We start from the raw sequence: 10,185 nt of genomic DNA on the forward strand, positions 1-10,185 counted from the left end.
TTTTTCAGGCTCAGCTCAACTGACTTGACGCGTGGCGCCCGTGGTGGACTCGTCGTCATCATTTCTGACAGCCCGAATCATACCAATTACGGTGCCCATGTGATATTGAGACCAAGTCAAGTCAAGTCAAATCATCTTAGAGCTATAATAGTTTGGGATTTTTCATTATAGGGTTGCTTTTGTTTTGTTTTGACTTGTATATTAAATTCAATAAGTTTTTTTAAGTGCACATTTGTTAGATTTTTTTGTTTTAGTTTTTATCTTTGTTTTTTTTTAAATGCTTAATTTGAGATTTTATTAGTTATAATATTTTAGTTTTTAAATATATCAACAGTATTTTTCAAGTGCAAAAAACAAAGTCTTTTTTAGTTTATATCTTTATTTTTTGAAAATGCTTAATTTGAATTGTTATTAGTTTGAATATTAGTTTTAGTTTTTTTTTAAATATATATGTATATATCTACAGTATTTTTCAAGTGCAAAAATTAAGAAAAAAAAAAAGGTCACTAAATATTGTGTAATAAAGTAAAGCAAAGTGCACTTAATTGATCTCACCAAACTCAATTCATTTTATTTTACTGGAGGAACCTCCCAAAATAAATTAACAACAGAAACTGACTTTGGTATTGGGAGAAAGTTGTCCAACTTAAACCCAATAGAGCATGCGTTTTACATATTAAAAGGGAGACTGCAGGGACTAAACCCATAAAACAAACATTTCTTTAAAACGATCTTTTCTCTCTCTCTCTCTCTCTCTATGAGCAAAGTGCAAATCTGATTTTTGTGAAAAGAATCAGAGGTTTTATTTTAAGGCCACATCGCCCAGTCACTTTTGGTTTCTCACCACTCAACCTGTGCCTCCCGGCCTGCCAAACAAAACCTGGAAAAGTCTGTTTTTGCGGAGCTGAAGATACAAATCGCAGATGAGGTCTCCGGTGGACCTTGTTTGTTTGCCTACTTTTGCATACTTGCGTTGCTGCTGCAAAGCGCGCGTTGCCAAGCCCACCCAGTCTCCGCATGCGTACATTTGACGTGATTGACAGACGATTGTATCCAACGACGTACAAGAAAACGTCTGCCGTTTAAAGGCCGCTCGTACGCTTATTTTATTTCCAGCTTTTCCTCGCCTGTCAGCCCTGATGGTGATAACAGCTTGTGCTTGTACGGCTTACAATACCCAGCCCATAATACACTCCAGAAGGCCTGACTTCCTAATGACTGCTTGTGCTTCAAGCCTTTCTGGGCATGACACACACGCACGCATGTATGCACGTATACTGTCCACCAGTGGTTCGCAAACGGATCTGTGAGACGTCGATGTATTTTTACTTGCTAAAAAGGTACGCAAAATGTTTGTTTTTTTTTCTTAAAAATTTGCCACTGCAAAATCTAAAATCTTAAGTAAGATGTATTTTTTTTTTTTTTTATGTAACCTAACTTTGCTTATTTTTGCTTTGACAAGTTAATTTTAAAACAAACATTTTCCACATTTTAATATCACTAACCAACATCAAAGGCCCTGAACTGGGGTTTCATAAGTTGAATTGTCTTATTTTAAGATTTTGCAGAATCTAGTAATAAGATAAATGGGAAAAAATATAAGTCTGAAAACAAACAAAAGTGCAATATTTAATATTTACTATGATCATTTTTCCTCTTGCCAGTAAATGCACTATCCGCTCAGTGGTAGCGTGTCTACCCTCAGACTGGGAGACTGTGGGTTCAATTCCCTGGCTGGGTCATATCAAAGATGTTGACAAATGGAACATGGTATCTCCCTGCTTGACGCTCAGACTAAGATAGCCAACTATAAATGAAAACACATGTATTTGAAGAAAATAGTTCTATATGTAACATAAAAAGTCAATATTACTTGTTTTTAAGAATACTATTTTCAAGACCGCTGTGGTTGATATGGGACTAATATTATTTTCTTTCTTTTTTATTTTTGTATTATTTTTTTTAACTAATTCACTGCAATTGACGGCTATAGACGTCAAAGATCTGATTTAACTGGCCTGGCAGTGATTGAGTTAATTTTTCAATTATTATTTCTCAAAATCTTACAGGTAAATTTTCTTGATGGAAAAATTTCTTTTGAAATCTTTTTATCTTTCCATCCATCCATCCATCCATTTTCTTGACCGCTTATTCCTCACATTGAAAATGCTTATTTTGAATTAGTTTTCATGTTAGTTTTAGTTTTTTTTTAAATATATATCAACAGTATTTTTCAAGTGCAAAAATAAAAAAAAGAATTTTTTTATTTATTATATATATTTTTTTAAATGCTTAATTTGAGTTTTATTAGTTTTAATATTAGTTTTAGTTTTTTTAAAATATATCTACATTATTTTTCAAGTCCAAAAATAAAAATAAAAAGTCACTAAATATTGTGTAATAAATTAAAGCAAAGTGCACTGAATGGATCTCACCAAACTCAACCTCTTTCTTGATGAAAATTTTTTACTTATTGGAAGTAATCATTTTCTTATTTTACTATAGTTTTTTTGTCACATTTTCGACAGTGCTTTATGCAGTTTTTTTTCCCCCATGGGTGGCTTTCCAGATAGAACCCTCATTTTATTAATCCAGATTTATGAACAGCTGTGGCAGCATATTGGGGCACAGGCCAGGAGGAACCTGGCATACCTGGACGAAAACGTACGCAAGCATGGGAGGAACATGTAAACTCCACATAAGGGGAGTCCTGACCCAAGATTCAACCTCAGAACCCCTCAACTGTGAGCCAGACGTATTAACCACTACGTCCACCGAGATGGTAGAGAGGTTTGAATCAATCCCGAGAACGGCGCTCCCACGTCCATCCCGCTGCCTCCTCCCTTGGACCCCCTTTCTCCCGCCGCCCCGCTCTCCCGTCGCTGGGCGTCGGGAGAAAGGAAGCGGACGAAGGATTTACTGTTGGGTCCTGACTTGTACACATTCCTGGTGTTGTTTTTCTCCCCTCGGCCCCCTTCGGCCATAGCGAAGGCCTCTAAAACAACAGGCTGTCAGGTTGAGACAGCTGGCTTCAAACAGCTCCTACACAGCAGCCCCGCACCCACACGTTCCCAAGCCCCACCATGGCGCTCCGCGTGCGTGTGCGAGTGTGTGGATTATACGTGTTTGTAAGTGTTTGTTTGGTCTATGCAGATAAGTAGGCTTCCAGTCACTACACTTAGCATTTAAGCCTCTTTGGCTGTGTTCCACAGGTGGCCGAGTGGCTTTGAAGCCCTCTCATGGCCTGTCCAGGTGTGTTGTTAGCCGGCCCCCCACCTCCGTCTGTCTTTTTGTCATCTTCACATGTGGGAATCCTGGGCACAAAAAAAAGGTGAGCGGCAGCTCTAATGGGATAATTGTTTGCACTCCACCGCCCCAAATGAGGTCACAGCTCAAGTGTGGCTCTTTGCGAGTAGCAGAGGTCGGAAATTTTGAGGCGTACGTTCAAAAATCATGACGTCACACTAGTAATGTAATCCAAGATGAGAAAGCAGGAAAAGGAAGTTAAAACTGTGTCACTTACAGGCATTTTTACAAAGGCCCCTGCTTTCATGCTAAAGTATGAAAAAATAATATTCATTGATAATCTGTTCCTAAATTCACTAATCTGTTCCCTCAGTTTATCAATCTGAACCCTCAGTTTACCAATCTGTCCCTTTGGTTAAGTAATCTGTACCATCAATTTACAAACATGTACCTTCAATTTAGTAATACGTACACTCAATTTACATTTACTAATCTATGACCTGAGTTTACTAATCTGTACCCTCACTTTACTAATCTGTACACCAGTTTACTAACTGTAGCCTCCGTTTAGTAATAAATACCCTCAGTTGACTTTTTTTTACCCTCAATTTGTATTCTTCACCCCAGTTTACTAATATGCAACCTCAGTTTAATAATATGTAGCCTAAATTGAGTAATCTGCATCTTCAATTTACTAATCTGTTCCCTCAGTTTTGCACGTCAATAAGCGACTAAGAATGACACAAGAAGAAAGTATAGTGTGATGTAATGTCTAATGAATACTGCTTAACAACACGGTGTGCTAAAATGTAAATAAAGAGAATAAAAAAGAAAAAAAGATTTTTGAGATTGCTGTACCACTGACCAAACCCAACTCCGGAATAGGAGGACCAGACAACAGCGATTGGCATGTTGAAACTGTATAACAATTCTTAGCAGTGATCGCTTAGAAGCTAACTGCTAATGCTAACGCACACGTTAGCACAACAATGATCTGCAAATAATCTTAGCTTCAACTACCAGGAGAAATTAGTATATGAGGTACATACTACTACATGGAGTGTCATCAACTGTGGAAACAGATTATCAATTATTTTCCTCATATGTGGCACCAGGCATTTTCAATCATGTTGCTCCGATACCGGTATTGGGAGGGGCCCCGATACTGCATTTCAACAGTAATATCAGCATCTACAAGCACTAACAAGTAACATGCCGATACCATTATTTCCAACGCTAATGGCTGACCCAGTGCACTCTGGGATGCAGAATTTAAAGGCAATCCGTCACAAGTGGAGTTTTCCACGGCTTGTAAATGTTAGCTTTAGTTTCCTTTACATCAACTGTTTAGTCATCTCTAATTGGAACATGGTCCTTCTCTCTTCTTGTCTAAACATAGAAGAAGGCGTTCTGCGCGGGGGAATCGTGGTGACATCTGGATGAGCTCATCTAATGCACAGGGGGAAAATAGGCTTCCCGGAGAGTACCTTCAAACAGCCCACCATTGCTAATGCAAACACACACACACACACGCATGCAAACACTCGTGGTGTTTTGGGGGCGAGGAGATTAAGAGTTAAAAGTGTTCCAGAAAATAAATTTTTGGCCAAATGGTGTAAGTCATGAATGCAATTTGTTTATTTTTATCATTATATTATAATAAGTTGTTTTTTTTGTTTGTTTGTTTTAAATAATGACCGATATTTATTCATTCGAAATATTAAAATCTAAGTAGATCAATATTATCCCTGTATGTGGCACATCTTCTTCTTCTTTTTTTTTTTGTCAAAATTTAGAAATCAGTGGTAGGCTACTGATGTAATGATTGACATGCGATACGTCCACAGATTGGCCTGAAACTGGCCAATCAGGTTTGTATTCATTATTTTTATTTTATTTTTCACTCAATTTTATTTTTTACTCCCCGGTTTACATAATTTAGGTCTCTGGGCAAAACCAGACGCCTGGACACCATACTTAAAGTAAAAAACCCTTCAAGCACTTGGTTTATGTAGATGTAACTATAATGAAGTGTCAAGAGGACCACCTGGATACTGAAACAGCCAAAGCAGGCTTTTAATTTTGGGGGTCATCAGGCTGTGTGGTCCAGCAGACAAGTCCAGACAACATCTACAGAATTCAGATGACAAAAAAAAAAAAAAAAAAAAAAAAGCACAACTGCTTTGTTGCATGTTCTTGGACTGGACTGGACGAAAGTGCGGATGGATGGATGGATGGATGGATGGATGGATGGATGGATGGATGGATGTTATTGGATTTGACAAATCAATCTACAGGCTTAAACTCTACAGAGAATGAGGAGTAAAAATTGTTATTAGTAGTCTCTCCGCCCGCCTACCCCTTCCACCTGTAAGTGTGACATCCTGTTACCAAGTTTCTTCATTTGTGTTAGAAAACCCAAGCATGCATAAAAAAAAAAAAAAAAAAAAGTTTATCATTTTCACCCCCTCTCACCTGAGACCTCACCTCCTGCCTTACCACTTCCTGACACCACCCCCTGTGTCGGGGGCCCTTTCACCGTACCTCTCCCCTGCCACCGTCCATCCCTTCACACGTGGCCTCCCCCCTTGCTCACCTCCCTACCGCCTTGCGAGCGCATTTCCCTGCTCCCTCTTTGCCAACAATGGAGAAGCTTTTACTCATTAGCGGATGACCCTTGGCCCGGGGCCACATTTTAAGAGGCTCTACTTGACTCCTGACAAGGCCGCCAGCAATCAAAACATGTGCGTTCCGAGCGTACAGAGGGCTCGTTGGGAGCGCGAATGCATGTGTGCATGACGGCAGACTGACAGGAGACAGACAAGTTCACTAACTAGTGCCGAAACCCCCTGCACCGCTGCTTCCTCTCATCTTGGGATGGTCACGGGCTGAAGGTAGTTCCAAATGGAAGAGTGAGTTTGATTGGTTGGCAGGGCCAATTCAACATGGCCGTATTAGCCATAAGCCTCTTAGCTATGGCTAGCATTAGCTCCTAGCGAATTAACTGACAGACTCATTTACTACTACTGGGATGGACACAGGCTAAAGGTAGTTCCAAATGGAAGAGTGAGTTTGATTGGTTGGCAGAGCCAACTCAAGATGGCCATATTAGCCATAAGCCTCCTAGCCATGGCTACCATTAGTTCCTAGCTAATTAACTGATGGACTCATGCTACTATTGGGATGGACACAGGCTAAAGATAGTTCCAAATGGAAGAGTGAGTTTGATTGGTTGGCAGGGCTAACTCAAGATGGCCGTATTACCCATAAGCCTCCTAGCTATAGCTACCATAGCTCCTAGCTAATTAACTGACGGACTCATGCTACTACTGGGATGGACACAGGCTAAAGATAGCTCCAAATGGAAGAGTGAGTTTGATTGGTTGGCAGGGCCAATTCAAGATGACCATATTAGCCATAAGCCTCCAAGCTATGCCTAGCATTAACTCCTAGCTAATTAACTGACAGACTCAGTTACTACTAGTGGGATGGACACAGGCTAAAGGTAGTTCCAAAAAGAAGAGTGAGTATGATTGGTTGGCAGGGCCAACTCAAGATGGCCATATTAGCCATAAGCCTCCTAGCTATGGCTAGGATTAGCTCCTTGCTAACTAATGTATGAAGTGACTAACTGACGGACTCAGTTACTACTACCGTATGAGTAAGTGCCAGCAGGTCAGAGTTGACGAAAAGGCTTAGTGAAGACCAAAAGAGACTTTTGCTCCAGACGACTCCATATTTAAGCAATGCAACATGTGGCCACCAGACTATACTCTTCTTCCTCCTCCTTGTACTGCTACTCTTCTGAAAACACAGTGTCCCTCTGGCAGGAGCAAACATGTTTGGCCATCTTCCTGGTGAAAAATGGCTGGAGACCCCTTCACCTCTCACCCTCCTCGCAAGGCCCTGAAGACATCTCCACTCAAGTGGTGAGACAACAAACCTTGAAGTTGGCTCCCCGTGACCTTTTAAAAGCATTATAATGCTCCACACCATTGAGCTATCTGCTGGGCCAGGATGATTGTATCTAATGTGAATGATACTCGTCAAGGTTACCCGCTCAATTTTGGCTTTAAAATTTACTTGGACTACGGAATGGCTTTAATCATTTTTTTTTTTAGAATTGCATGATGAGCTCACTTTTTATGTGTTCTGCTGAAAATTTAATGGCATGTCCAAGAAAGAAAAACCCCCAACATATTTTTAATAAGTGGCACTCTACGATAGAATGTAAAGAATTAAACAGTTTTTACCTTATTTTTTGCTTTAATTCCGTGGACACGATCCTGCTCCTGAGTATTGCTATATTAGTCATCTTCATATGTTCAAATATATATTGCTTGAAGGGTTAGAGCACTGAAACTTCAATGTTATTTCTTAGCCTGTAAATTAGATTTAAATGCTGCTGCGTGATGCTTATATGACTGAATGCTATTCGTGATCAACCTTGGCTAACTTTGAAACATTTTTAGCTGCCCTGGAGATGGACACAAATAGATGTCTCCATGCTTGATTTCGGATGCAAATAAGCTGAGGAAGTTTGCATGCCCAATCAAACGTACTTTTATGTTTTTTAGCTACATGCAGAAGGCGGATGATTGCTGTCCAAACACATATATTTACTTAGTCCATCAAAAATAGAGTAAAGAAGTGTATGTTGATGTTTCGCACTCTATATGATGCAATGGCTCATTTGTAGACATTTGTATCTCTCGTGCCAACATGAGCCACATAAGGAAATACAGGAAGTCTGTTTAAGTCGCTTCAGGTTTTGGCTGCAAGTCATTTACCAAATGAAAAGGTTATTTTGATAGTGGCGATAAATCAAGAGAGTAGAAGTCAAGGAGTGCTTTCACAAGGGGGTTAAGACTGCTGTTTTGGTGAGCAAAAGAGTTCAAATGGGGTCAGCGGAGAATTCTTGAATGTCTGTGTGAACAATACTACTACTACTACTACTTCCGCACATACTACTAGTACTTTGTACTATCGCCAGTACTGCGATGGTGACGACGGCAAACACCACTACTACCATGGGCACTACAGCCATCACTACCACTACCATTATTACTGTTACATCACTACCACTGCCACTTTCACTACGACTACCACCAATTACTCCACTACCACTACATCTACCACCACCACCACTGCTACCACAAAGCTGTTTTTGTTACATTGCCCCTTCCCGTGTAGCCAAACAAGGTATGTCTATTGGAATAGCATGTGTGATATATGGGATTAGGGCTTCCTTTGTGTGTTTTCATTGCTCTCTCTCCCATGGATGCTGGATGTTGACGTCACGGCGCAGAGCCCGCACTCACATGAGGTGCTGACAGCATTATTGACGCAAGGTCCCTATTGAGCTTGCGCGTTAAAACGTTATACGGACCCTGGGCGAGCGACAATTCTCCTTTCACCTGCTATATATTCGGAGAGAGTTATTGTCCCCGTAGACGCATTTGTTCCCGCGCACGAACTCAACAACACGAACAAGCAGTCGCGATGACGAGTGTTTTGCTGCAGCGCAGAGCCTCATCTGTGTATTTTCACCTGCTGAATGCCGGAACAGAGAGAGGATATTGGGAAGTAGTGGAGCTTGTACATAAAGATGCAATTAGGGAGATGTACACACCTCCCAACTACTCTGTTTAGGATCTGGAATGGTTTCCTAACGGCTTCAAGATGCTCTCTTTTTGGGCTGAAATGGATTCCCCCACCACACTTTAAAATAAACACCTCAATAAAAGAAAAATGGAAAATACAGTTCAGGTATTACCAGCCTTCTTCGATGGTGTAAAATCACACGAGTTGGACAATAAACAGACTTTTTTGGATTTAATTTGTAATGGGTACCAGTGATAGCATTGAGGAAAAGCGTCATAACATTAGAGCAGGAAATAACTACCAAAGGTAAAGGACACACCTTCCATAGAACTGTGTGAAATTGCTTTTATTAGTAGTTTAAATTTTGAAACCGTAACCATGTTTTGAAATTAGTTTTCCCAAGTTGATTCCCTTCAATCTCTAGATGCACATTCACCATGCCCCTAAAACAGGATCATCAACGAACATGGCCATGAAACACCTTGTTGAGGTGCATACTTACGAGGGCATTTGTCCTGTTCGCCCCGCCCTCTTCACCCACCTGCTAAGAGGTAAGTTTTCCAGATTTCATTTTGAATCATCTGCTTTATTAAAAAAAAAAAAAGTTGAGTTCAGTTGAGTTGAGTTAACTAATTGCCACAAGTCCCAATAGAAGACTGACTGGCACGTAAGTGGTTAAAGACAGCTGCCAACATCTGCACTCGCCTTGGTTGGCTTTTAATTAGGAGGCCCATGGCGGAGCCAAGATGGCGGCTGTGGGGTAGCGTAGGAGGAGGTCTGGCAGGCCACGTATTTCATAGGGCCGACATGTGGCCTCAATGATAGCGTCCAGGGGCGCACTCGTCTCCTATGAAATATTCAATCTGGCTCTGCGGACGGACCACCTGCGAGAGAGGGCCAGAGACAGGGAGAGAGACCATGTCCTGGCACGGCAACAGATGTGTGTGCATGAGAGAGAGAGAGAGAGAGAGAGAGAGAGAGAGAGAGAGAGAGAGAGAGAGAGAGAGCGAGAGAGAGAGAGAGAGAGAGAGAGAGAGAGAGAGAAAAGGTGGGGGCGAAAAAAAATGAATAATTTGCCTCAAACGAATGACTAAAAGGCATCATCGTGTAAGTTTGGTTAGCATCATATCTTCAATGCAGCAGACAAGAAAGACAAAGAAGTTTGCCTTCCCAGTAAAGTCTATAAAAGCACAAAGCAGCCAAAAAGGGACATGCTGCGAGCTGCCTCACGTTATGCCAGTTGTTTATGCAGGCCTGCAATCTAACAATGTGGCGATAAAGCGGCACTATTGTCAAGAAACCTGAAGCATTTTCATTTCCGACGATTTAACAGAC

The sequence above is a fragment of the Festucalex cinctus genome, chromosome 12, assembly GCF_051991245.1.
Source record: "Festucalex cinctus isolate MCC-2025b chromosome 12, RoL_Fcin_1.0, whole genome shotgun sequence".
NCBI lineage: Eukaryota > Metazoa > Chordata > Actinopteri > Syngnathiformes > Syngnathidae > Festucalex > Festucalex cinctus.